This window comes from Corvus kubaryi, unplaced genomic scaffold (genome assembly GCF_017639235.1).
Source record: "Corvus kubaryi isolate FWS band 111438036 unplaced genomic scaffold, C.kubaryi_AGA036_p1.0 65240, whole genome shotgun sequence".
In the NCBI taxonomy this organism is placed as follows: domain Eukaryota; kingdom Metazoa; phylum Chordata; class Aves; order Passeriformes; family Corvidae; genus Corvus; species Corvus kubaryi.
Window position 1 is genome coordinate 1 of NW_024581859.1, and position 27036 is coordinate 27036.

The following is a 27036-nucleotide window of genomic DNA, read 5'->3' on the forward strand; positions in this document are numbered from 1 at the left end:
CTCCTCACCTTTTTTGCACGGGCTGTGGGTTTCTTGCTGCCAGGCTGGTGTCCCAAGGAGCTGCCTAATCTGCCCCTGTCATTCCCAGTCACAGGGTCCACACGCACCATAGCTTTATGGGGAATGCTTGCAGGGCAGTGGGAAGAGGCAGCCATGGTTTGCACATCAGCTAATTAATTTTCATGACTGAACGATGCTGCCTGGTCTCTTGTTTATACTCCTCGCCTCTCCCCTTCTCCCCCTCCTCGCTGACACACACGCAAGACGACACATCTCGTAGGAACGTCAGCATCCTTCCACAGCCTTGAGACGCGAGCGGTTATTCTGTTGGCTTGTCAAACGCGGGTTTCCCTGCTTCATGGTACACAGGGGCCCCCTGTTTCACATTTGCTGATTCTTATTAGACCCAGCGCGCCAGGGCCCTGTCTCTCCCCGCAAAGCAACGCGCCGCATCCCATCCATAAATCCAACCCTGGAACAAAGCCTCTTCTACCCTGCCCCATATTTCTACCCAGCCTGCCCGCTTTCCCCTCTCTCTCTCGCTCCCCCTCTCCCATGCTGAAGGTTTCCTAGTGCCAGGGAGATATGATAATTCTTGTGAAGAGAGCATGAAATGCCTCTGCTCTTTGTGTCTGTTTAATTCAATGAGAATCCCAGCCCCAGATGTCATGAATGGTGGGCTTTGTGCTGGCCCTTCCTAAGCCCTAACCGCCAGCCCAGCTCTCTGTCTTTCTTGTTTCCCACCACTGGATACTGATTAACAAACTAAATTATTTTTCCTCCCTAATGATGTTTTCCCACTTTGCCCACCAGGCTGGAAGAAGCCACGGGGAGGAAAGAGTTTGTGCAAAGGATGAGATAGCCAGGGAAAAAATTAAAGAGACAGTGTTGCTCTCTGGGCTCTGGCAATGCAGGTCCACTCGGCTTTATTTCCTTATTAGAGAACGGGGTTGTGTCTGGCTGTATTTTACGTGGCTGGGTGTATTTCAGCCGAGGGACGGGCTTGAAAGCATCCGCACAACGTATGCTCTGGAGCATGCCAAGGTCTGTAACTCACTTGCCATTGTGAGTGCAAGTTTGCACGGCCCCAAATTTAAGGTCCCTTTTCCAAACGTGAGTGACATGCAGTAATTACTTGACATCCGTCCATGGGAACCTCTTTCTAATTGAGACAAATTCTCTTTTCCTTAATCAGATTTGACTGAGAGTTCGTGGAGTGGGATGCCTTGGGAAGGGCTGGGACGTCTCCACCTGAGCAAGGAGAGGTGAGTCCCTGGAATTCTTGCTGAAGAATCGAGTCCAACTCATGCATGGGAGACCAGCTCTTTTACCTGATCCCTCCCTCCCTCCCACAGCCAAATTCCCAGCCAGGCTTTTGAAACAGGGCCAGTTGTTAGCTGCTGCTAGAGAAGACCAGCAGCGATAATCCAGGGAGTCTGGACGGAGCCAGAGGCAGGTGGCCAAGGCAGGATTGTGCAGAGCCACCTGCTTCTTGGAGTCCAGTAGTGCCTCCTTGCTGGGCACCAGCGAAGCTGTGTCCAGCAAACACCCTCCTGGAGCAGGAAAAGAGGATGGGTGTCAACCTTGTGAGTAGAAAAGATGGCAGGGAGGGAGAGAACCTTTTAACAACAATCTGGGGTCTGAGTTGTGCCATTGGGAGTCATCGAGAGGGGGCTGGTTTGGCATTTTGATTTGAAAAAATCCCAAACAAACAAAAAACCAGAGGTGCCCCAGTGCTGGTGGTGAGGACTCCTCTCATCTGGGACACGGGCGGGGGCAGGTCTTATGGACTGGGCACGACAGAGAGCTGGGTGTGCTCAGGAAGGTTCTACAGTGGTGCAGTTCTCAGCCCTGTATTTATCAGACAATACAATAAGTACTTATCTCTCACATTTGAGAGCTCCAGTCAGAGAGGACCAGAGCCTTGCCTTTCCCTGTGCAGACCTGGGGGGCTTGTGTAGGCTCAGCTTGTGGAGCGGCTGCTCCTGTCAGAGCCGTGCCAATGCTGCGGTACCCAGTCATGGTTCCCCTTTTCCTCAGCTTCGACTCAAAGGGGAAATAAACAGGGAAAAGGGAGTTGCTTGCCTGCACCCATCAAGCCCCTGCAAGCACACCCACTGCTTCCAGCAAAGCACTGCCTCGCGTATGGCCTTTGCTTCTCACTGCAGTCACATCTGACCCTTATTACTTCTGCAAGGTAGAACAAGGCAGGAAAAATGGCTGTGCAGTGAGTTTCTTCATGCGCCAGGATTTATTAAGAACAATAGGGGAAATCAATCCATCTATGTAGAATACATCGCAGGCTGCAATGGGATAAAGCATTTATTCCGCTCTTGAAGGGTAGAGCTATAACTCATGGGAAGCAAAACCCTTAGTGCTGTGGAGTCCCTTCCCTTCATGTGTGCAAAGAAATGCTTTAGCCCATGGCAACCTACCAGCTATTGAATTTGTGTGGAGAATCTGCCGTCCTTCCCCTTTGCCGGCCCCTTTTTGGAAGGCGAGTCACTCATTAAAACACACCTCTGGAAAAATGAAGGGGCTGTCGGTTCGAAGGCATCTCTGCATCTCAGTTTTACTTGAAACAGAAAGGGAATAGAAATGTCTCAGTGATTTAAAAGCAACCCCCCACCAATTTTGAATGGACAGATTGTGCTTTAACCAACGCAGGATTTGCTGCAACTTTCTGCTGATGCCCAAGGACCAGGCGCTGCAATTACAGCGGAGAGGGATGGTTGGGGTATTGTGACAAGGCGAGATGCTGTGCAGGGAGATGTGTGTTGTGCAGCTGAACGCCTCCAGTGCTGACTGGAGAGATGTGTGTGTGTATATATAAGTACTCCCTGTGCCCAGCTCTCTACTCGTGGTAGAAGGCATGCAGTGCAAAGACTGGAGCAGTAGTTAGCAGGGGCAAAAGGTGACCAGGATTTGTTATAATCTTTCTGGGTGTGAGAGTGTGAAGCTGGGAGGGGTGGGATGGGTGGCATTAATAGCGAAATGGTATTTTCACTAAGCCTATTTTCACTGGGTCTAATCTATGTTGTGGGAAGAGGATCTCTTCCATAGGGCAGACCCAGCGAGGCTGGTGAGCTGTTTGGAGGGGTCTGGGCCGCCAAGGAGTGCGGGCAGTGGGAAGCAAGGCAATTGAGTGGATACGTCAGACGGCCCTCCTCAGCAGAGATGACTTGGTAGGTAGCGTGCTGTTGGGCAGATGGGGTTAATTCTTACACCCAAATCAAAAGGCAACCGAGGGGGGAATGTTTTATTAATGAAAGCAGCCCTTTGTGAGTATTCCTCCTGAGGCACGTTCCCTCCACCCGCTGCCTTCCCCCCTGGCTGCTGTCTGGCCCCATGTCTTGCTCAGTACCTGCTCAGCTGCCACTCACCCACTGATAGGTTTCATCAAGAAATGTCTCCATATGTGTCTGAGTCCTGAAACTGGGTATGTGGGATGGGAGGAGGAGGAGGAGGGATGAGTCCTTGGCCATGGTGGAGACAGGGCTTTGCCACAGGCAGGCAGAGCTCGGGCTGTCACAGGTTGCACGTCAGCCCGTTGATTGCTGCAGTGGTGCTGCAGGAGTCACCTCTTACTGGTACCGAAGAGCAAGAGAAACAGAGTGTTAGGTAAAATGCAGGTTGAAAGTGGGTACTTCAGTGGGCAGGGGATGAAGGGAACAGCTGGAGATTGGGTTGGGGAGGTTGGGAGTTCCTTGCCTACCATCCAGTCTCCTTCCCATCCTGCCACCTCTCTGCCTGCTAGCCATGGGCTCAAGAGAGGAGCGGTGGATTTCTGTGCACCAGAAAGCAGCCTCTCCTGGTCTTTCTTACCCTGCTGTCTCCCTGTGCCCATGTCCTCGGGGGCCCTGGACAGCTTGTTCTGTTAAAGGACAGGGCTGTGGGAGTGGCAAGGGCTGTGTGTGGAGATTATTTCTGTTGCTTTGTTAAGAATAAAACAAAAGCTGGTTTATGACAATTGATTCAGGAGAAAGAGGAAGTGGAGCTCAATTCCCAGAGCACCTTTTAGCAAGGCTCTGCATGCGCACGCGTGTGTCGTACGCGTGTCAGAACTGAGCACCCATGGAAGACCGGGTCGGGAAACCTCACATGGAAGCGGGGAAAAGACCCCAGTGCATGGCTGCTTCCCTGAGGGAACCCCCGCAGGGCTAATGTTTGATCTGAGGCTCCGTTGTACTCCTCTGAAACCTTGGGATGTCAGGAGCTCGAAGGGAGACTAGGATGGAAGAGGATGCTATTTGCATTTTCCTATGAATGCATCTATTTGTATAAATTTGGTGTCTCTGTGCATGCGCACACTCCCCTACGCATGCATTTGTTTGAAGAGCAACACGCTGTCCCCGTAGTGTTCTCCGCTCAGGGCCAGAACTGGTTACTCTGAAATTCAGACTCTTCCTGGAGGAGCTGCAACTCCCCTCCCTGCTTCAAATCTAGCAATGGCTATGGACATAGGAGTCCCGAGATGGTTCACCATGCAATAGCAGAGTTTCATTGTGGGGGATGAAGGCTCCCCCTTTCAAATTTGCACAGACATCAAAAGAGTCTGGAAGGTTCAAACAGATCACAACGTAATCAAAATGCCAAGCCACCGTCTGCTTCTGCCTTTGGGTTGACAAGCAGGATTAGCACCCAAGGGAAGCAGGGTGTAATAGTGTTTCACGGGCACTGTGAACAGCCCAGGAGTGTGTGGAGTACAGAAAGGTTAGCCGAAGGGCAGGTCTAGCTACAGACGTACGGTTTGGGGGGCGGATTTTAAAGCAAGGAGCTGTGCGTGTACAACCTCCGTGGATATTTACTTTAGCAGAAGGCAGGACTCTCCTGTATACCAGTGATGTCACGCTGGAAGCAGTTTAAGCTAAACTGGAGAAAGCCAGTTTAAGAGTGGAGATGTGCACCAGCGTGGCGAGGAGCAGCAGCAGTTGACCTATAGCGCTGTCATTATAATGGTGTGGTTTTCCGTGTAGACAACCCTGGAGCGGAGCAGCTAGCCTGCCATCCCTTATGTTTCACTGTCTTGCTGAGATGTATAACATGGCCCTGCCCGCATGCGGTTGCAATCACCCTCTGGTTCTCCACAGAGTACTGGAGCAGATGCCGAATTTTCAGTGTGCGTCGTGTGCCTATTGCACTGTGTGAAATAGTCCCATCATGGCTAAAGACACATGAATTGCTTCCCAAATACTGCTTTAGTGTCAGGAATTGCTGGTCTTGTCCTGAGGGCAGCCCGAGATCAGAGATGAGGGCTCCTTGGTTGATATTTGGTGTTGCTCATTTGGAGAACTGAGCAACACTGATATGTCCACTGTAAAGCTCCCATGGAGTGAGAAATGTGTCTGTAGCTTTGTCTGTGTCGTCTGTGTAACCATGCGTTTTATAACTGACCTTGTTTTAAATCTGTGTTAAATTAAGGTTTAGGAAGCTCACTTCTTCTTTACGGATATCTCTGCAGTTTTGGTTTGGAATTTATTTTGTTTTGGCCAGGAGAAAGGAATAATTTGCCCGTAACTCACTGATGGATGGACAGGTGACATCTTGCCTTGTAGCTCTCAGAATGCTCTATCTGTCCAGGCTGAGTCTTCCAGGGCCAGTCCAGTGCCTGGCAGCCTTCAGAACTCACTGGGACACACTGAGGCAGGCGGCTGCCCATGTGGGGATAAGCCCCCTCATGTCCGAGGGGAATGCCGTGACAAGGGCACAGCCGCCTCAGTGGGCACAAGCAGGGCCCAGGCAATGTGTGCTGCCTGGTGAAGGAGAAGTGTACCAAGATTGTTCCAGCCAGGAGGGCTGGGGAAAGAGCTGTGGGAGTGCTGCGTGCCCAGCGCCTTGGCACCGCGAGCAGGGCCCAGGCTAAGATGGCCGCTTGCCAGCGCACTCTGGCCCGCCACGGCAACTCCTTTTCTCCTGGGGCCCCCTTTTCCCACTGCCACTGCTCCTGGGTGCCCACTGCCTCGGGGCTGGCAGAGGGGAACCCGCTGGGATGGGCCAGCTGCGGGCCTGAGGCAGCGTGGGCCCCGGCGGCCATTTTGCGGGAGGCGAGCGCCGCCTGTAAGATGGCCGCATGGGCATGAGGTGGGGTGCAGCGCTGCCTTGTCCTCGCCACGCTGCCTCCCTCACGCCGTCCCCTCCTTATCTTGCTAATTACCGATGAAGGCAGAACAATAACGGGAGCTGGCATGCCCCAGTTCTTTCTCTGCCACCTCCTTCCTCGGGCGGAAAATCTGCGCGCACACCTCCCCCCCACCGCCCGCCAGCCCCTCTGTGATATTAACTGAATTAACATACTTCCTAATTTGCCCTGTGTTTTCCCTGCGCCGGCTCCCAGCCGCCTCGTCATGGCTTCTCCAACTGGTGGGGAAGAAGCAAGCGCGTTCATCCCCTCCGCTCGTTTGGTTGTATGCGAAAAATCCTTAATGACATCTAAAAGGGGTGGCAGGACAATAGCCCACGCGGGGTTTGGCAGGAGACGTGCGATATTTACCCCACCAGACCATCCTCACTGCCTCTTTGCCGAGGGATTACGACGGCCGCCGTCCCCGCGTTCCTCCATTTATTTATTTTGCCGGTGGTGGGGGGGACGCGTTGGCACGCGGCTGCTTTGTGCGCCTTGCTTCACCTATGAAAAGGACATATTAAGGTGTTGCCATAAACCCCCGGATGACAAAGAAAGTGCCTTTCTCTTCTGCTTGTAGGCAGCAATGACAGAAGCCTTTAAAACCATGAATTTCCCCCCCCCCCCAGTTGCAGAAGGCTTCCCCTAAAAGGAACTTAAATACATACCATTAATTCTAAAGCGCTGAGCTCCTGCTAACTATGCCATGCTTTTTGTTTCTGATAGTATTTGTCCATTGCAGAGAGCAAGCCAAGGATGCGGAGCCTCCCCCGCCCTCCTCCCTTTGTTTAAGTGACAAAATGTTTCCATGTTCTTGTTTAGAAAATAAACCTTTGTGGGTTTTTCAGCTTTTAGTTTTATTTTTTTCCCATTTATTGTGTTGCGAAATCCAAACTCCCCTTCTTCCCAGATCTTGGGAATCCATGTTCCTCATGATCAATTTTCCCTCCTTTATCTAAAAATACAACATTATTTTATAGCATTACTCTGAAAATGCAGCAGTTATATTTTGAATTTGAGTATTCAGAGCTTCAGGATATTGCAATATTTTTTTTTACAAGCGATGAATGATATGCAATGATTTAAGTGTGTAATGCACAATACAGATGCCATGCATTGTAAATACATTTCAGGGGCATAAAATCCAACACAGAGAGCCGGTGTTCCACGAAAGCCGGGAGTCCAAAAATAACTGTAAAAATGAATTGTCTGTCGGGACGAATCTCTCAGATCCAAGCCAATATTTGCAGGGTTACAATATACAACTGGCTTACTTATTGGCATAAATATCTCATTTTAAAATGCTGATGATAAACTGAAAAAGAGGTGAAGGAGATATTTGACTGATTACTGGATGCCATGGATTCCCTGCATTTAATTTCATACTTACATGCTATTTACTTATCCCATGTTTATGGGTATGCGCTTTAGCTTCATATAAATCTCTCCTGTCTGTCTGTCTCGCGGCGTTCTTTTCTCTTCTGCCATCCCATCTGCTTCTCATGGTCCTTCTCCTGAAACCACATCACAGGATCTGATGGGGATAATGGGAATCCGCCTCTGGTCTCTATCATAAACATGCCAACGTGGGCTATTGTGTCGGGAGCCGGTGGTCACCAGATGGTGCTTGGTTGCCCAGGGTCTGTGTCACTGGGTTTGGTCTCTTGATAAACCAACAGCTCCTTTAGCATTGTATTTTCCCCCCAAGATCTACCTACCCTGGCTGAGGAAGGTGTAAGGACCTTGGGTAATGAATCCTGAGGAATGAAATCCTTCTAGGTGCATTGGGCGCTTTGCAGCCTCAGCCATGCAGCTATGAGCTGCCCTTGCAGAGCTGGGGTTTGTTAATCCCTGTGCTCAGCCGTGTTCACCCTGTGCATTCCTGGGAAGGAAAATGAGCGTGGTAGTTTGGGACTGAATGCTTTCTCCATGTGAAAAGCGGTCCATGTCAACATAAGCAGGCATCTTGCTACCTTTATGTACCGGGCTTGGAAGACAGGGCAGAGCCAGAGACAGCTCTGTGATGCAGACAAAATCAAGCTGTCTCCTCTTGCCTGGGCTCCCAGACAACTCTTGAGTGTCTGCAAAAGGACTGGCTTGTGCAGGTATCATTGAGAGATGTAGATGTTACAGAGTGACTGAGGTATGGGGCTTTCCCTGTGAAAAAATGTCCTCCAGCCAGGAGAGACCCAGGGACAAATCCTGCTCTTCATTCTGTGCCTGTATGTCCTCAGGAGGTCCTGGACATTGTTGTACATGTGAGCTGCAGAGTGGGGATTAATGCAGAAATAAAGATTGAAGATAAAAACGGTGAGAGCGATGGCTCTTCCTGAACGCAGACAGATGGAGAGAGCCTGGCATAATTACATTTAGCAAAGGGCCGCCATGAATGAAACCAATTAAAGGAGAAGCAATGCTCATATGAGAGAGAGAGGGAGAAAGGAAGGCAACCACCTCTCTGGGTCTTCTTGGGAATCCACCTTCTCCGGGGGGTGAGTCATGCACGGTCCCCAAGTCAGGGGTGAGCTTGTGCACCTGCCTCCTGGCTTAGGGGGACTTTGCTTATCTGCCATGGCAAAAAAAGAAGGAAATGGGAAACATCGGGCGCTGGCGGGGCCGGCACGGAGCTGGCTTGCAGCCAGCCCCAGCCTCGCCGTCTCCATTGTCTCATGGCTTTAATGCGTGCCTAGAAATCCAGTATTTAGGATTCAGGTTACCATTGTAAAGCAGAAAGGTCGTGCTCAGCGCCGCTTGGCGTGGATTCCTCCGGCAGCTCTTTTGCCTGCGTGCCCCATGTTGGGACGGTGTTGGCAGAAGGCCTGGAGCCAGGAGGCTGCGAGGAGCACGTCTTTGCTGCCTCTGGCATGGCGTGCACCTTGCAAGGGATGCTGCTGGCTTTGGGATTTAGCAAGGGCAGCGGGAGGTGTCCAGAAAGCCACACAAAGGAGAGGTTTGCATTTCCTGGGCAGCCAAAGCTGAGCATGCCTTGCTGACAAGCTTGGCATAAAATCTAGCAAGGCAGGATCAGTGTGTCTCTTCCTTTGGCTCTCACTTGGTGGGAGCTTCCCGAGTAGCTGCTGCTGGTGGCCAAGGCTAAGAGAGGCTTTTGGGACTGTTCCTCCTGATTTCATTTGTAGTCCCAGAAATGGCTGTTTTCCAGCTTTCTTCCCTTCTTCTACTATCCTGCTCTCAAGGGAAGGTGCCTTTTGGGTAGAAGAGCAGCTGGCAAGGCTGGACTAGAATAATTCACTGAGGTTTTAGAACAAACCTTGGGATTTGGGGTGTCTGTTGCAAACCCCCAGCAACTGTAATCAAGGACTGCTTAAAAGTCTCAGTTCTCACTTAAAATTAATAGAATTATGCTAACAAGAAATGTATTTAGGGACATCTTAATTGCAGTGAAAACTCTGGAAATAAGTCAAAGACTTTGTAGGGCTTGGGCATGATCAGTCTGAAAAAAAACCCCCTCCAAATAGTTGGTTTTTGGAATGAGTCTTAGCAATTTTGGGGATTGAGACTCAAAGCTTAAGGCTGACAGTGCAGGATGCTGCATAACACCGAACAGGGAGTAAAAGAGAGTGTCATGGATCACACTGGGTTGGATAGTGGCTGGCTTGGACTTCACTTAAGCCCCTAAACGTACTGAGGACCCTCAGGAGTGGTCCCAGATGTTGTTGTGTGGCCCTGGGCACAGAGAACCTTGGACACAGAGGTCTATGGTCTGGAAGGTAATAATTGGTGATGTTGGTCCCTGGCACCTTGTTCACAAGTGAGGGATGCACATCTCTGTACGTGTTAATGAAGGTGGTAGGAACAAGGCTGTACAGACACAGACTGGCTGTGCCTGTGGACATGTTTGGCTCTGTCTCATTCTGGGAACAGCTTGAAAAACAGTATTTGACTTCCATGTGGCAGGACTCAGAAAAAAAATGCTTTTTAAAATTTATTTGGTCCTTGCTTTAACTGAGAGGTCACATGCTGTGTGCAGCGCTGCCGAAGACTCTGCTTAAGAGCCAGAGGAGGAGATGCTGTCTCTGTGGTGTCCTCATGGGACTGTGCAGGGTCTCCCCAGGCTGCTGCAGACATGTCCCAAGTCGCCACTTGGACCAGTGAGTCAAGGGAATGTGCTCCTTCAGTCCATTTGTGATACATTTCCTAGGTATTGCTTTGGTCCCAGTGGCCGCTTGGCTGAATGTGCTGTTGCCAGTGTGAGTTTTAATACATCTTATGCAGAGTTGAACTGGAGCTGTTCAGAATGAAAGGCAAACTGCATGTGTGAGTCTGGACTTGTACAAGCTTTGAAGGCAGTTGTGGTCCTGCACAGTCCCCAGGCTGAGCTTTCTGAAGGTGTGGCACTGAGGAGCAGAGTAGAAATAGAGGGCTTATGAGTGGGTGCAAGGCTGGGACCCATCTGACTCATTTTGCTTGCAATCAGGTGAATGGGTGATGTGTCAGAGCAAGATGAGAGCTTGGAGAGGAAACAAATGGTTCACACAGATAAGTGCTGGCTGGGGAACCCATCAGGCGCCCATCCCCTTGCAAAGGAAAAATCCTTCCTGCAGCTTGTTGCATTTCTGTAGGCTCTGTCTGACTTCTGCCTCCTTGCCTCCTTCTCATCCCCAAAGGACAGAGACAAAAGGAGTGCCTGCTCTTGCTGCAAGAGCTTGAGGATGTGGTAGGAAGTGGCTGGTCTCTCTACCTAATTAACAACATGGCTGAGTGCTGGGAAATAAAGGCTCCGGTTTCTACGCTCTCTTCATCCTTCTTCCCTTCCTTCCTAGCCCCTAAAAGAAACCGCCCTACTGATGCTATGGGATGTTTCCATAGATACCTCTGTGGGTGCGTGGATGTGGAGGGGACTGTCTTGCTGGGTGCAGTGGGATGAGGGTGGTGATGGTGTGCTTTATTCCGGAATTGGATTGAGCACTCCAGGGAAGGCGTGGCTGGAGGAACAGGGATAGATCTCTTCTGCTTGGGCTATTTCCAGCTGCAGCTGTCTCGAAGCCCTGCAAAGTGCCCTTCTGCCTCCTTTGGGGAAAACCTGCCTGTGTTGACCCATTTGGGCATGGAGCGAGCAGAACTGGCCACAGGTGCCTGCTGTACAAGCAAGGCTTTGCCTGCTCCATGCTCCAATGCCAGTACCAATCTACTGGGATTGTGGCACCAGTGATCAGTGGGGCCAGTACACTTGGCTGAGAGCTGCAAGGGCTCTGCCGAGGAGGGATTCTCAGCATCCTGGGGAGTTTTCACACCGGCATCCTCTGATCAGACCCACTCAATGAGAGTCATGGTGGCAGGCAGAGGGACACGGGGGTGTTCGAACTGCATGCTGTACTCCTGAGGGACTCGCTTTATGGCTGTGCAGAATTAGTCTGTGTTTTCTAGGCCACCTTTGCAAATGGCTGAAAATTTGATTTCCATAGCCTAAAAACTGAGCTCTGTGTTTGGCTCCTTAAAAGACAGGCAAGGACTAGAAATCTCCTGTGACCTGAGAGCACAGCCAAGTTCTGAATGGCTCAGTGAGGGTGGAGATGGGCTTTGCAGTTCACTCTGATCACGGTCAAGTTTACTGCTGTTGTTGCCCCAGTTTGTGCACAAGTCAGGAGCTTCCCAGCTCCTCTTTGCTGCCTGAAGTTGCTAGGGCAGAAACGCGTCCTTTGCCAGGGCTGGTTTGGGAAAGACCAAAGTGGTGGCTGTCAGGACTGGCACCTCTTTAGTGCTGTGTTTTCATGGCTGTGCTTGGAAAGGGTGGGTGGGCACGAGGCCACCAAGCCCTGAGAGGAGGGATGTCTCCGGTGACGACCACTCATTTTGCCATGCAGCCCTGAGGAGCGGAAGGCTGTGTGTCAGCCCGATGGAAGCTCTCTGCAGGTCCTCCTGCCCGAGGAGCTGGCAGTGACACATTTCTGACACAAACTGAGAGGAGATGCCGGCGTGTGATCCCGGTCATGTCATCTGGGATCAGGTACCAAACCCAGCCGTGGCTGCAAGCAGTGAAGGAAGCAGCTGCCCTAAGCGAGAGTGAACATGATCCAGAGCTAATCCCGAGGCGTCTGCTCCCTGTGTGTGCCTGTGGCGAGGTGCTGTCCTCAAGGTCTCCCAGCCCCACACCGGAGCTGCTCCCGGGGCTCTGTGGCTCTCTGCAGAGTGGAGCTGTGGATGCCGGAGGGATGGCGGCTGAGGATGTGACGGGTTCGCACTGGGCTTGCGTTAGATGACGGGTGCCGGCTCCACAGAGTGCAGGCACAAATATCTCAGGGGGATTTGCTTTCCTGCAGAGCCTATTGCTGTCACAGGACGATGGAAGAATTTGGGTCCTAAAGGGATGAACACTGCCTGCACTTTGAAGGCAGGCGTCCCAGGAACCATAGGGAAAAAAAGACACCTACTGATTTTTTTTTTTTTTATTTCTCCCTGTTTCTGTCTGCCTATCAGCCTGTCAGCCAGCTAGATGCTAATCCACAGCAGCAGCAGCACAAATAAAGCTAGACTAGAGGGATGCTAATTTATGCCTGGATTTCATGCTTTGTTTTACCTCCCCACTTTATTGGACAGAGTAGGCTTTGTGAGTGACGTAAAATGTTGCGTGTGCTCTCCCCATGGCAGGTTCCTGCACATGCAGCAGGAGAAGTTCATTTCTCTGTAGCCCCTGCAGTCTTGCACATGCCTTTCTCTGCCTCCCCTGGATCATTTGGGGGGGGGGGGTCATTCCTGATAAACCCCCATCTGATGAGGACTCCCTCTAAGTTTTCTTGCACTCTATGTGAAACCCAGGGATGTGTTTCCAGTCTCATCATGTCTTCTCTCATGGTGCCAGCATTTATGCATCTAAACTGTAAATTTTTATGCTCTTGCTGGGTAACCAGACTACAGCCTTGGCAATTTGCATGAATAAATGTCATGTAAAATCATCCGCTCGTGGGTAGTGGCCAGCCGAAAAGTTATGTTGTGAGGCAATCTGTTCTGAGTGATCTGTTTAATAAGATGTTGAGATTTACACCTCTCAACATCCACGGGGAATAGCATGTGTGGATTTAAGGTCACAGCCCTGAGGTCACTTTACCTGTGTGGTACAAGTAGGTGAGGAGTTCTATCACTTGTTGCTTGGGAAACTCAGTGTGTTAAACTGCGCTGGTGGGCAAAAGCCTTTGAAATTCTAAGCCCTGTCTTAGAATAAAGGAAAATGTAAAGAATAGTCAAAGAGATGTTAATAACAGAGGGTCTTGCAGGGTTTCTTGCAAGAGTCTTGCATGGGATCCCCACTGAGACCCTAAGAGTATTGGAAAGGAAGGATCAGCTACCAGAGGCAGGGAGTGGATGTGTTGGGGGTTTGCTGAGGTTTTCAGTTCCCATTAGAGGCAAAGGGAAGGAGATGCCCAGATACTATTGAGTCTCTGTGCTTGCCAGGCTGGTACTGAGTGTTCCCTGCAGCCAAAGCTCCATCAGCAAAGCGGCAAATCACTGGGGAAGGAGAAAACAGGCAAGACAGAGCTGAAGGGGGCTTTGAAATGGCTACATTGGCAGGGATCTATGAATTCCCTTGCTTTTTCACTCAGTTGTCTCACAGCTCCTGCTGGCCTCTGCAGAGTAAGTTGAGGGGAAGAGCCCAGAGGTGGGTCTTGTAGCAAGGTCTGCCCTCAGCTTCACCAGGTTAAATCCTAAGTGAGGATTTAATTGCGTTCACTAAAAGCTGCCCAAATTTATAGCATGGAAATGAGAGCAGAATCACGAGTGTCCTTGTTTCCTTTCACCATCAAATAGATTTTCTCAGCCTTGAGTTCTGCAAGCTGATCTCTGTAGGGTTTTATTTCATTCGCTGTCTTCATTGCCCTATTAAAACAACAGCTCTGTTCCCAAGTCCCTGTGTGTCGCTGTGTGTCGAGTGCTTATCCCTGTGTATTGGGGCACAGGAATGTGGCAATAAAACTGCTCACAACCACTTGTTTGGATAAAAAGCACAGATTTGCTTACTTGGCAGTAGTTTCCCTTTTTTAAGCAGAAATGTTTGCACAGGTGACTTTTGTTTTGTTGCGATGGTTGTGGGAAAGAAAATTTTCGCCTCATGTATGTTCTTGGGTTTCTGTGTGACATTTTGCCCGGCCTTGTTTATAGTAATGTCCGGGAATCTCCTAGCTTTCCTCTTATGGAAAGCACACAAAGGTCTAGGGGGTGGATCCGACTGCAGGAGCAGTGTCGGAGGAGCAGAGCTACCTCTGCCCACCAAGGCAGGGCTCATGTGGGTTTGCATCACAGCTTTTCTCTTCTCTGACTAAGCTAAAGGACAGGAATAGTTCTGTACTCCTAAGGTGCATCTGTTTGTGTAGGAGGATGTGGGATTGTGGCATTTGGCTTTGCAGCTTTCACTGGGCTCCTCCACCAGGCTTTCTTTGGGTTGATATCTGCTCAGACTGGGGGGAACCTCTGGGCAACATTGCATCCTGCATTGCACAGGTCCTCACGTGCAAACACCGTAGGTGTGCGGAGGTATCTGGCTTTGTGCGGGTCTCAGAGCCAGCCTCTTTGAGGTCTCTTTGTTTTGTCTCCCTCTGGGTATCTTGTGTGGATGCATTTGCATATATGGAAAACGTTGTCATCATCTTCTCCCCCTCCCCAGCTCCCGTTCCCATTGCTCTGCTGGCTCTTGGGCATTTCCAGCTGAACGGAGCCTGCCAAGGCCAGCCAAGCGCGGTGGGGCTGGGGGCGACCACCCCCCATCTGCACCTTCGCTATTTCCTTCCCCAGGCGTGCCTGGGGGGTGGTCAGAGCATTGGGGCATTTTTCCCTATTTTTTTTTTCTCCTGGTATTTAATAACTAGCAATAGGCAGACAGTGAGGTCCTGAAGGGAGGCCGGTCCATCCTCTGAGCCCCCAGCTCCAACTCCCTGCTGCTCTCCCCCTTTCTTCTTGTGCTGTAGCGTGTCTGGCAGCAGCACCAAAGAGAGCAGTCCAAACCGTGCGGTGAGGCTGCTCACTTGCTCTAAATCCACAAGGCCAGGTTTAAGCACTTTTTGTTCCTGCCTGAAAAAGCCTTGGAGTGGTTATACCAATAAATCTCTTGCTCCTCCATGAAGATGTCCTTCCCGGGACATTTTAAGTCCCTAATCCTCTCCAAGGCATCTCTGGCTCTATCTTCTCTTCTCTAACCTGTACCTGCCCCCCTGCTGCCAAAGACTTGAATGCCCTGAGGCTTCATCCATCCGGTCTGCCTGCTCTCTGTGCACCTCTGTGCAGCCCTGCTCCCACTCCACTGTCCCGACATCCTGCTGCCCGCTTCGAACTGGGGACAAGCTGGGCCATTGGAACGGCTGGGGGCGGAAGAAGGGGGTGGAGGAGAGACGGGGCAGCTGCGAGGCTTGTGTTAGTAAACACTTCCTTGGGTTCACATTTTAATTCCTTACCCCCCTTCCACATCTTCTCCCCCATCCTTTCCCTTTTCTATATGCTCACACAATGAGACCATTGTCAAGGGGTGATTTGAATGAGGGGTCTCCGGGCATGTTCCCAGCATTGTCAAACAGAGTGGGAAAAAAACCACAACTCCAGCCTAGCCAGGAGGACCAGACCAGACTGAGACAGATGCCTAAATTAGTGACAAAGCCTTTTGAATGTCCCCCCTAGACAAGGGTTGCCTTGTGCATGCGTGCGTGTGTGTGTGCATGCTCGTGGGTGTGTATTTGTGGCTGGGTGGCAGCTTGCATGTCTCCCCATGTTAATTAGTTTTGCATGCATGTCTGATAAGGTGCCAATGAATATATTTGTACTCCTTCCATTGGCGAAAGCTGTCTCGGCGGCGGGGGAGATGCGGGGTGGTGGGGGTGTGCTCAGTGCAGCCTGGCAGCCTGGGGTAATTGAGCTGTGCGGGGCTGGGAGAAGGGGTGAGGGTTGCATCGCCGGAGCTCGGCTTCCCAGCGATGAGATCTGCTGCTTTCGTTGCAAATCATGGAGAGTTTAAAAGAGAACTGAGGCTTTTTTTGGTTCACTGGGTCTTTCTCTTCATCTTGGCTGATTGTCTGGCTGAGGGTCTGTAGGCTCTTTCTTTTCCTCTGCCCTGTGTGTCTTTCTCTCGAGTCGCTTAAAAGGTGTTTATTTCCAATGGATTTGTATCCATCTTTGTATACACACATACACATGCAATCACTCACACAAAGCCCCAGTAACAAAACCTCCGCCTCCTTCTCCAGAAAGGGAGTCAAATCTGCTACCAGTTACAAAATATGGGAGGGAAGTGAAGCGTGTGGGTGCCAGGGGTGGAGCAGTGGAAACAGGCAAATGGAAATGCAGAAAGGAGTTGGAGAGACAGAGATAACGTGCTCTATAAAGGATTTATCAACATTTGCTCAGGATAGAGTTATTAATTACCAATGCAGAGAAAAGTCTTTCTACATCCCCAGCGTATGGACCAGCACATAATGTCATTCCTAGACTGCTGTTACCATTCATCCATCCATCCATCTGCATTCTGTAGGTTCGCACAAGAATTCATTGTATGTGTAGGGATGTAAACATCAGTTCACATCTAATTAATTTCCTGTCTAAATTAATTTTGCATCCTTTCCCTTAAATCAACAAGACTTAAGAGCCCACGTACATTTCTTGAGCAGAATGGGAAGAAACTCTTGAACGGGCCAAGATGTCTTTTCTCCCTGTGGTCCCGTCTGAGCAGCTGCCGGATGCTGAAAGAGCAGGGATTTACGTAGCACAAGGCTGCTCTGAAGCAGAGGTCATTTTGGGAAGTCTTACTGGAGCACAGCTTGCCTCCTGTGGAGTTTGGTAGCGCCCAGCTTTGTGTTGGCTCCAATTTGCTTTGCCTTCTCTTCCGTACTTGGGTCCTGGTGCAGTGAAGGAATGAAGAGCAGGAGCTGATACATGATGGAGTGGGGCTGGACCTGCAGGGAGCCTGGGTGGGAGATGCTTGGTCCAAGCAGCAGAGCATGAGGAAAAGGGGAAGGTCATGAACAAGATAAAGTGGCCATTGGCATCAGCAGGGTTAGGGTTGGGTAGGGCTGACGCCTCTTCCCCCACTGACTTTGCAGCGGCACTGGGCTTTCCTCTGCTACTGGGGAGGAAGCTGGGAGGTGACATGGAGAGATGGTAGAGTAGCCAGGAAGCGACAAAGCCACCTGCCTGGAGGAGAGCTGACAAGTCCCTGGCAGGGCAGAGTGGGCGGCAGGAGGAGCAGCTCTCCTTTGTGCTCAGAGAAGTCCAGGAACACAGGCAGGGCCAGGCTACACCTCCCCATCGACCTGCATGGGACATCTATGAGGGCCAGCCCAAAGAGTGCCCCAAAATCCTCACTGCCATTCCAGCAGTAGGTACAGTGGGCAGCTCATCAGTAATGTGCAGGGAAAAAAGGGATTCCCAGGAAATGGAGGTCTTCCAGTTGGAGAACAAAGGCAATTTCATGTGATTTATCAGCGGTGCCTAATTGCGCAGGGTGAATAATGAGCAGCCAGAGAGGCAGCACTGCAGTCCCTCCGGCGGGCTGCAGCCGATGGCCACGGCTGGAAACCCCAAGTCAGTGCCAGCAGAGAGTGGGCATCTTCAGAGAGGTGCAGCCCCAGCACTCTGTGCCCATTTCAGAGCTGTTTGGGCTCCTCCATTGCAAAGTAATTGTGTTAATCCCACATGGATGTAAGAAGGGAACCTGCTGTTGGAAAAAGTCGCTCTGCGGTTGCTCAGACCTTTCATTTACGCAGAGGGTAAATGTGTCATCCATGCCTGACCCAGATGCAAGGTGGCCTTTAATGACAAAGAAGAACCAGGCACCAGCATCCTGCAAAGGGCTTGTAGTTCCCTCCCTGTCTCGTGCCTCATCTCCGAGCAGTGGCCATGCTAGGGACCCCTTCCAGCTGATCTCCCACCCCTCTGCTGTTTACACATCCCTGTCTCTCCTTAGTTCTGCTCCCAAACTCTGGGCAGGGCTGTGGAAACCGCTTTGTCAGAGCTCCTCGCCAGGTTGATCTGCAGAAGGGTTTTTTTCCCTTTTCCCGTTGGGATGACTATTCCCACACAAGCAAAGCCTCTTAATGAATCCGTGGCAGCAAAGTAGGTAACATGCTCGCCCTGCCAAGGCTGCTTGGCACAGCTGGAGTCACGTAATCAGGCTAGGCTGCCAGCCGGGGACAGAGTGGGAAGAGTTAAACTGAGGACAGTGCAGGGACAACTAATCCCCAACAGGAAGAGTAGCAGAGACCTCCCTGTCCTTCATCATCCTCCCCCTCCATTCATGCACTTTTCCTCCCTCTCCACCACATCCTATTCCTCTCCCACATCCTCCCGTTACTTATTTCTTCTTCCGTCTTTCTCACCCTCCTCTTCTCCGTTGCTTTCTCACTCCTCCCCCTTGGTTTCCCTCCTGCCCCCCCCCCTCACCAGCCCAGTCTCCTCTCACATGCTCTGTCATGTCTCCAGAGCTGGTTTTCGAGTGGGACTGAGGGACGGTGTATTTGGGCTGTGGTGGAGGTCACAGCTATATGGGGATTGTTTAAAAGAGATTTGCCCACATCCCAGCCCATGTGACCAGCCTCAGCTGCAGGTCTCTCTTTCTTAATCTGGAGATAAGCGTGATTATCCGAGGAAGGGCTGTTCGGAGCTTTGTAACTGTGACAGGGGAGCTTTCAAGTCGCACTTTGCTGGCAGAGCAGCGTTTAAAGCCGGGGAATCAGATTCCAAGCGTGGCTTTGCATCTCTTTTCTGCTGGGAGCATGGTGCAGGGCTGGCAGTGGGGATGGGAGCTTTATTAGGACTTTGCTTATGATGCGTAAAAGGCGTTAGGGGAGGAAAAAGGGGGGAAGAAGGAGGTGAAAAAAATCCCAATTCGCCGTTTCCCCATCAGTGGTGGCGTAGGAGAGATTGGCACTCATTCAAGGGGACAGGCCAGCCTGAACCCTTGTGCAGAGCAATAAGGTTCATCAAACCTGGGGTCTGGCTTATTTTTAGCCTGGGGTTGTGTCTCCTTGCTCTGCGCTACCCCGCCTCGCTCTGTTGAATCCTTCACACAAGAGGTCTCTGGGGCCCTGTTTGGAAATGAAATGCTGTTTTAGCAGCTCCCGTGGCACAGCTTCCCCGGGAGAGATGGCAGGGCCAGCTTTGCTGCCCGATAAACACATCAGCCCCAGTGCTCAAGGCAGCCAACTCCCTGTCCCTGTCCAGAGAAATATTTGCTGGAGATGAACCCTTGTGGAGCAACTCTGCAGCCAAGGTGGAAGTGCAGGGACATACAGCAATTGTGTAGTTCGGTATTGTATCAGTGTCTTGTATTGCTGGAGGTTGAAATATTTAACATCTCATACAAGTGACACGGTCCCAAAAGATTTCTGTGGCCGGGACAGGCATCAAAATAGGGTTTAGTGGAAATGTTCAGCTCTGGAGCAGGCGCTGCTTTGCTTCTATTTGTAGACTAGAAACTCAGAGCAGAGACTCGTAACAGCGCTTCTTTTGATGGAGATGGGTCAAGGAGAAAGGAACCTGGATGCACGCCGAGGGCAGGAATCTGGGGCGAGGTTGAATCAGGACGAAGTGCCAGCGCTTTGGACCGTCACTTGGGCAGGACTCACTGTTCTTGCTGTATCCTCCTTGGAAATGGTTCAGCTTCCAGCACAGCAGCTGAGGCCAGCCTGATCCAAAGGACACCCTGAATCCCATCTGCTTCCCCCACACCACCCATTCCTCGTGGGTGGGAATTTGCGGTGAGAACACCAAACAGCCCCTTTGCCTGGCTTTGTTCGTGGAGGGGCAGTTTCTTGCCCGTGTCAGGATACCAAGGGATAGAGTATGTCCCGCTTCTTCCTCTCGCATGGAGGCACATCTCATTTTTGCATCATGCTGCCACAGGGGCCAGCCAGCCTGGAAGCAGCCCAGGACAAATTCCTGTGCCTGAAGATTGAAATGTGTCTCTGCAGGGCAGGTAGCGCAGTGTACCTCCAGTGGTTGCAGAAGGGAAGCGGTTGCAAATGCATCATTTTGAGAGCAAGCTCTGAAACATCTCCCACGTTGCCTGCCTGTCTCCAGAGCCCCACACAGCTGCTCTGTGGGTGGAAGCTCTGTTTTCCTTGTGCCCCCATGAACTTTATTTTTTGCTGTTTTTCTTTGTATGCTGCTTAGATGAATCCTCTTCAGTGCCTACAGCTTATTCCACGGCTTTACTTAGGATCTGGCCAACACATGTAGCCTTACTCCAGGGCATGGCTCTCGAAGAAACTAAATGAATACAGCATCTTTTTAGTCTAGTGACTGTAAGACCAAAAAGCCCAAATCCCAACCTGCAGCCGTGCTGTGCAGATTACGCCCATGCCCCATTGGAGAACAAGAACTCCCCTTGAAATCCCACAGCCTTGGATCTGGCAGCGGGAACGTGGGCAGGAGCATGTAGGTGTTGGCATGTGCAGGCAGGAACACGTGTATGCCAGGGCAAGCGTGCCCATCTCTGCAGGCACAGTCCCACGCCTGTCTCTGTACCAGCCCCTCGCATGCACTGGCCTCACATGAATCTGCCCCACACTTCCCTGAAATGAGGGTTTGGGGGCATAGGGCTGATGGTAAATTAACCAGTGGTAAATGGAGGGAAGCACAGTAGATGGGATTAATGGAGAAATCCTGTTGGGATGCAGCAAGGGAGGGTTTCCTGATGGAACAAAAAGGAGAAGGAGCTGGAAAAGGGAGCAGTGTGGTAGATACGGGTGTGAGATCAAGGGCTGTGACAGGGCCAAGAGAGATGAGCAGTGGGAGCCAGGAGCAGTTTGTGTTCCTGGGTGTGGAGCAATGCTGAGGAGAGTGAAGGAAAAACACTGGCTGCTCTGAACAAAAGCCACAGAACGGGAAGATGGGAATGGCATGGAGGGGACAAAGCAGGAGTCACAGAGCAACAAGCACCAAGCATGGGGGTGAGTGGCTTTCCTTGCTGGGTGAAAGATGGGCTGGAGAAGGGGTCTTGCACCCAGTGAGGATGTGCAAGGTGGTTGTGGCCCATGACAGGGAGCCAGCAGAGTGCCACAAGTTTGAGGCGCAGAGCGGCTTTGGGACAAAGAAGCTGTCACAGTGACAGGGTGGGTGGTTTCCCCAAAGGCGGCTGGTGTTTTCAGGGTAGGGAAAGGGAGCTCTAGACCTGGGTTGGGAAGAGTCGAGTCATTTTTCCAAACACAGCGTTAGGCCAGATGCTGGAGTCGGAGCACAAGCTGGGCAGTAACACAAGCCTGGACTGGAATGCCTGCACAGCATCCTTGAGCCACACTGGGCCTGCAGCTAACCCTGCAGCACCAGGACTCTGCAGGGTCCAAGGGAAAGGGAAGAGCTCTGGCAGTTGCATTTGGATTCTCCTTTCACTCACCCAAGCATCCACCATCACTGCATGGGCAGCTGAGACCCAGGGGCAGTTTGGGCCCTTGCTATCGTTGCTGTTGATCAGAGCCTTTTCTTACAATGCCCTGGCATCTCCTTACATGGCTCTGGTTTTTGTGACTGATGAAAGCAAAACTCTTGACCAAAAGCCCATAGTGTTTGCTTGCACCCTCATTGCTATAGTAACAGAGGACACCTCTGAAATAACTCAGGAAACCTCTGAAGTAGGTCACCATGGACCCCATTTTTCTGTGTCTGCCAGTGCAGCACAACTCCAGAAACAGGATGCACCCACCACAGTCCAGCTGGGCATCGCCCTGGCACAGCCCAGACCCTCCCAGGGAAGGCCAGGCTGAAGAACTGCCCTCCAGTGACAGCACCCTAGGGTACAAAGGGCTGTCCTGCACCCAGTCACAGGAAACTTCTGTCCCACATGCAGCCCCAGTGCCAGCTCATGGTGTTCCCCAAGTCAGGGCTCCCTTCCAGCCTCCTGTCTCCCCATCCCCCACCTCCTTGCTGCCTCCCTCCCCCCTTTCCCCCAGCGCCTCTCCTCCTGCTTTGCATAATTTTCCATTTTCAGTGTCCCCTTTTCTTTTTCTCCTCTCCATATGGTGCGTCCCCCTCTCTGCCTGGCGCAGGAGCCATCCTTAACAACCTCGGCAAAGCTCTCTCTCAGGGGCTGCACATGAAAAATGCTCTGTAAAAACAGAGGCTGAGATGGAGCTCCCCCTTTTTTCCCCCCTTGATTTATATGGGGCTGGGATGTGGGAACGTTTCTGGGTCGCATTTTAGAGCCGCTGGGTGCTTGTGCCTGTTCTCTCCGGCCATTCAGTGCAGACCTCTAAGGCCAGCTCGTCCCCAGCCTTTGATCTGCAATGCAGAAAGAGCATCCAGGGCAAGTTTGTGCCTCTCATCCAGCCCCTGCCCTCATTTTGGCTGGCAGAGAGGGATGCCCTGTCCCACCACACTGGGGGGAGGCCATGCCCTTTCCTCTCAGTGTGCAGTGGCCTTTTCCAGCTGGCTACTTTGGCTCCCTCCTACATCCCTGGCACCATGAGGACATTCAGACTCACGAGATCCAAGGCGCTGGGTCATGGTGAAGCAGCAGGTCGTGGGATTTGTGATACACAGCGACTCTGCACATCTAACCCACCCCTGCCCCTCTCCAGCTCCACTGCAGATACTGGCCAGTGAGCACCTGGGGATGCCTGGAGGGTGCTGGGGCTGAGCAAAGGGTGCTGGGGCTGGCAACGCCTGCCCAGCATTTGATGGGTTAAGCCAGTCTCTAGCTAATTTCTCCCAGCGGCTCCCCTCCTCCTCCTCGTACTTCTGTATGCAGCAGGCAGGGCCTCAGCGCAGGTTCCTGCACTGAGCTGTTGCCAGGGGAGTAGTTAGGCGAGTCTGAGCTATGTGGGGAAAAGGCCCGGCCTGTCAAAGTGTCTGAGATGAACCATAGCCCGGTCCCCCTGCAGCTGGGCCCAAGCATGCATCAGCCCTTGTTTGGAGCCTGGGAATGGCAAAGCCCAGGGAGGTTCAAGGGCAAACTTGCTATTCATTAGTCAGGGGTCCTTGACGTTCCCACTCTCTGTCTCCCTTCTTCTTCTTCTTCTTCTCTTTTCTGTCCCTCTTTTGACAGATTCCTGGGTGCTTTTGGGGAAAACTCCCCTCCTCCTCCTCGCCCCAGCAAAAGCCCTCCACATAAACTTCCCCAGCAGACAAGGCAGGAGGACAATAACGTCAGGGCCACGATGCAAACGAGAGCCAGCGGAGCAGCCGCATCCCCCGGGTGTCCTTTCTCCCCGGCCCTTCCCGCGCTGCTGCGGGAGGCTCAGCCGACGCATTCATTTCGCTCATCTTGCCCATCGCCGATGTTTTATTATCTTGATGCTTGCAGGAAATTGTAACTTGAGATAAGGAAAATGTCAGACGCCTTCTCCTCTCTCCTGTAGCCCAAAGCGCTGAGAAGTTGCTCCGTAGGAAATGTAAATGCTTGCCCAGGTGCAGAGGATGAGCACGAGATGGAGGGAGCCTCGAGAGGCCACGCGAGCATCTCCATCAGGAGATAAAACTCGCGGCGTAGGCGTAACACGGAGCCTCCCTCCCGCCCCGCTGCACAGAATATTTCATAGCTCTTAGAAGCCGAAGCTCCCTTGTAATTATCCAAAGCAAACAGCACGTGTTATTAGTTTAAAATGATTTTTTTTTCCCCCTCCCCGGGCCCCTGGAGCAGAATGGAGGTGTAATTGTGCTAAGGAGTTAGCAGGGGAGAGCACAGCTTTTGGTCACATTCAAGTTGGAGGGCTTGAGCCAGGGAGGCTGGTATGAAAGGCTGGTATTTGCATAAGCAGCGTGCATCCCTACAAAAAAGAAAGATATCAGGGGCTTGCAAAATTCAATCAAGGCTGGGAGGGAAAAAAAAAAAAAGGGGGGGGTGGAAGGGAAGGGGGAAAAAAATTGACAGTGAAAAAGGTTTTTCTAAGTAACACCCTGTCGAGATTAAATTGTCCAGAAAGTTTCTCCGTGTGAGCCGGTGAAGCGGAGGCTGGGCTGAGGGCAGGGGAGGAGCGGGGTCCCTCCTTCCTGGCCTCAATAGGGGACAGGAATCTGATTAGGCAGAGCGTTCTGCATCCATTTACCATTATTTGAGGGTTTTTTTTTTTTCCTCTTCCCACCGCCCAGAATTGCTGTGGCAGGGGAGTTTATCAGCATATAAACCTCAGTGCTGGCTTTGTAAGGGCACGAGGAGGTCCAGGAGCAAGTGTTGGGGCAGAGGCTGAGCTATAATTTCAATTATTTATGCAGTTTTTTAAAAAAAGATGGACAGTAAATCCACACGGAGAGGGATGTTTTCCCTGTGCAGGGCGCTGGGGAGGGAAGGCAGTGTTGGCCTGGGATTGGGTCCTGGTGGAGCCCTATTTTTGCAGGCACCCTCAGTGCAAGGCTGAACTGTGCCCGTAGAGAAAGTGCATGCAGGAGATTTGAGTTTTCCTAAGGCTTTTGTCAAATCAGTCGGGTTGGTCCAGCCCCTCCTGCCCTCAGTTACTGAGTGCCAGAAGTTTCAAGCCCACCAGGCAGGCAGCGTGTGATTTCCAGGCTGGGTTGATGTCTGGTACCAACGAGCATCCTCTCTATCCACACTAGGGAGGAGTTTCTCTGAGGCCTGTCCCTACAGCCTGTCCCTGCAGAGGATAGGGGCCGTCCCTGCCCAGGACAGGGGGCTTTACCTGCCAGGTAAAGACTTTTGCCTGGTGAGCACAAGGATTCAGGCACTTCCTCCTCTCCTGGGCTTGTGAAAGCACCCACCACCATTCAGATCTCATCTGTCCTGACCTCAACAGCCTTGCCAGCCTTGGGGGAATATTCAGGATGACTCCTAATCTCACGTAGGATAAAGAAGTGCTGAGCCTTGGCTTTTTGCAGCCTGGGTCTCCCTACACACATGCCAGCATGGGGTCTGTCCTCTTGGCACCCAGAGACAGAGACAGGCCATGGTCCTTCCCCAAACCCATGCACTTGGGGTAGGTTTGGTCTCTGCCTGTCTTAAGTTCTAGGCTTGCTTCAAAGTTGCGGAAGGGAAGGGATTTTCCTTGGATTTCCATCAAGTGCTTTATGAATATTGCAATAAAGGGGTTACAGAAGATCTATTTTTAAGAGAGAAAAAAAATACCCATGAAAATTGCAGCCTGGACCCCAGAGTGTAGAGTATTTGCACAGTTCAAAGAGTTACGGTGGTTCATCCAGTCACAGCCTGGGAACGTCGCGGTGCGACCTACAGCAGATCACATGCCGGCTACTCCCAGGGCGGCTCATTAGAGAGCCACACAGAAGATTTATCTCTTAAAATGGGCTTGCAAATATTTTATAAAATTTGCAGTATTTTATAAAATTACAATTTGGTGCAATAAAAAGAATAAATTAGCCAGCTGATGGTTCCTTTTGCAAGTGTACTCAAGGATTTGTTGTATTAGTCTTTACTCCTTCCAATGTAACAGATGATGGGCAAAGCAGAGGGAGGACAGGAGAAGGATGGGACTGGTTTGGAGGCTAGGGAATACACACTCAACATGGATAAAGTGTAAAGGAAATAGAGGGAAAAAATCAGAAAAAAGGGAGAACATGCTGCAAGGTGCAAGATGTGTGGGGCAAAGCACGGGAGGCATGGGGAAAGCCGAGAGGGGGACTTTTGCTGAGTGTCACAGCTTCGGCTCCAGCTCGGTGGCTTGGTATCACTTTCTCCAGCCAGGCAAGGGCGCCGAGGGCAGGGAAAGTTAACACGAAGATTAAAACATCAGAGGGCTGTGCCTTTAGTGGCTCTGACATGCAGAGTAATCCCATGCCCCAAAGCCTAGGGAGGAAGGACAAGCGGTGAGCCCTCCCCTGGCTGGCGGTGAGTGGGGCAGGCAGAGGTAAGGGATTGAGGAGGGCGCAGGGAAAGCTTGGCGTCTTGGGGACCACAGTTTCCCTCGTAAGGAAGAGGGTAAGGTGGTCCAGAGCCATGAGAAACGTGTGGTGGGGAGGGAAAGAGGATTGGAGTTCTGTTCCATCAGTGAGACAAGTTGGTCTGTTCTCAGCCAAGCACTACTGGACCATTTCTCTGACAGAGATCATAACCACTCCATTTTTTTTTCTTTTCTTCCTAGATCCCAGTGAGTGGACAAGGGACTTTTGAAGCCTGTGAGTTCCTTCTTGCAGCTGGCTACCACCTGCCCGGACTTGACATCTGACTTCTCTGAGTTTCTCCAGGAGGGTCCCAATCTTCTTCTCCATGGGCCCAGAGAGGAGACAGCTTTGTCCTGTGAACACAGTGGATTTCTGCATTGCTTCAAAACACAGCGGTGCAGCCATGGGGAGGGAGCCAGGGCAGCACAGGGAGCCAAGGGATCTTCCCACATCACTCCTGTATGTTGCCTTCGGTGCCCTCAATATCCAAGAGCAGGACCAAAGTGCTTAGGCAGAGAGACCTGAGCCAGCCACTGTTTCACCTGGTGAAATACCAGCTGTGTGAAGTTTGGAGGGAGATTTTTGGAGGCTTTGCTCATGGAGCAGAGCTCGGCCCTTACTGCTCTTGATCCCTGGGTCTGTGGAGCTGTGGGAGTGCAGCCTTCCCAAAGGCACTGTGCTTGGGGCTCAAAGGACCATGAGCCTGTCCAGGCCAGGCAGCCCTGCTTGCTGTTGTACTGCACCCTCTCTGTTCCTGTAAGAGAAATGTACTGCCTGTAATTCTCTCCCATTCAAATCCCCCCCACCCCATGCACTGTTGAAAATAAAACTCTCCCTTTTGCAAAAGTGAGCGTGTGATTTGGTGCAGTCTCGAGATGGAGGAGGCAATGGGCACAAAATAAACCCGGGCAAATCAACAGGGAAGCGGGAGCAGCCGAGAGCCAAGCAGCCGGGCTGCGCCGTGCCCCGCATCAGGCATATTTCCCTGAAAGCCCGAGCGAATCCCTCGCCGCTCAATGATCTTTATTTGGTCTGAACCCCGTCTGGGAAGTAACCGCTAAACCCAATGCAAACAGACCCCCGTGAAAGAATATAATGAATATGTCTCTCAAATGATTTGGAGCCCTTCTGCCTGCAGA

The 27036-nt window shown here is 51.5% G+C and overlaps 1 long non-coding RNA gene across 1 annotated transcript; it reads left to right on the top strand.

Moving 5' to 3' along the window:
• The first annotated feature begins 6 nt into the window (after positions 1 to 6).
• Positions 7 to 26747, top strand: LOC121673135. The gene is made up of 2 exons (XR_006019141.1): positions 7 to 1265; positions 26098 to 26747. It is a non-coding gene; the product is annotated as an uncharacterized LOC121673135 (long non-coding RNA).
• The last annotated feature ends 289 nt before the right edge of the window (positions 26748 to 27036 follow it).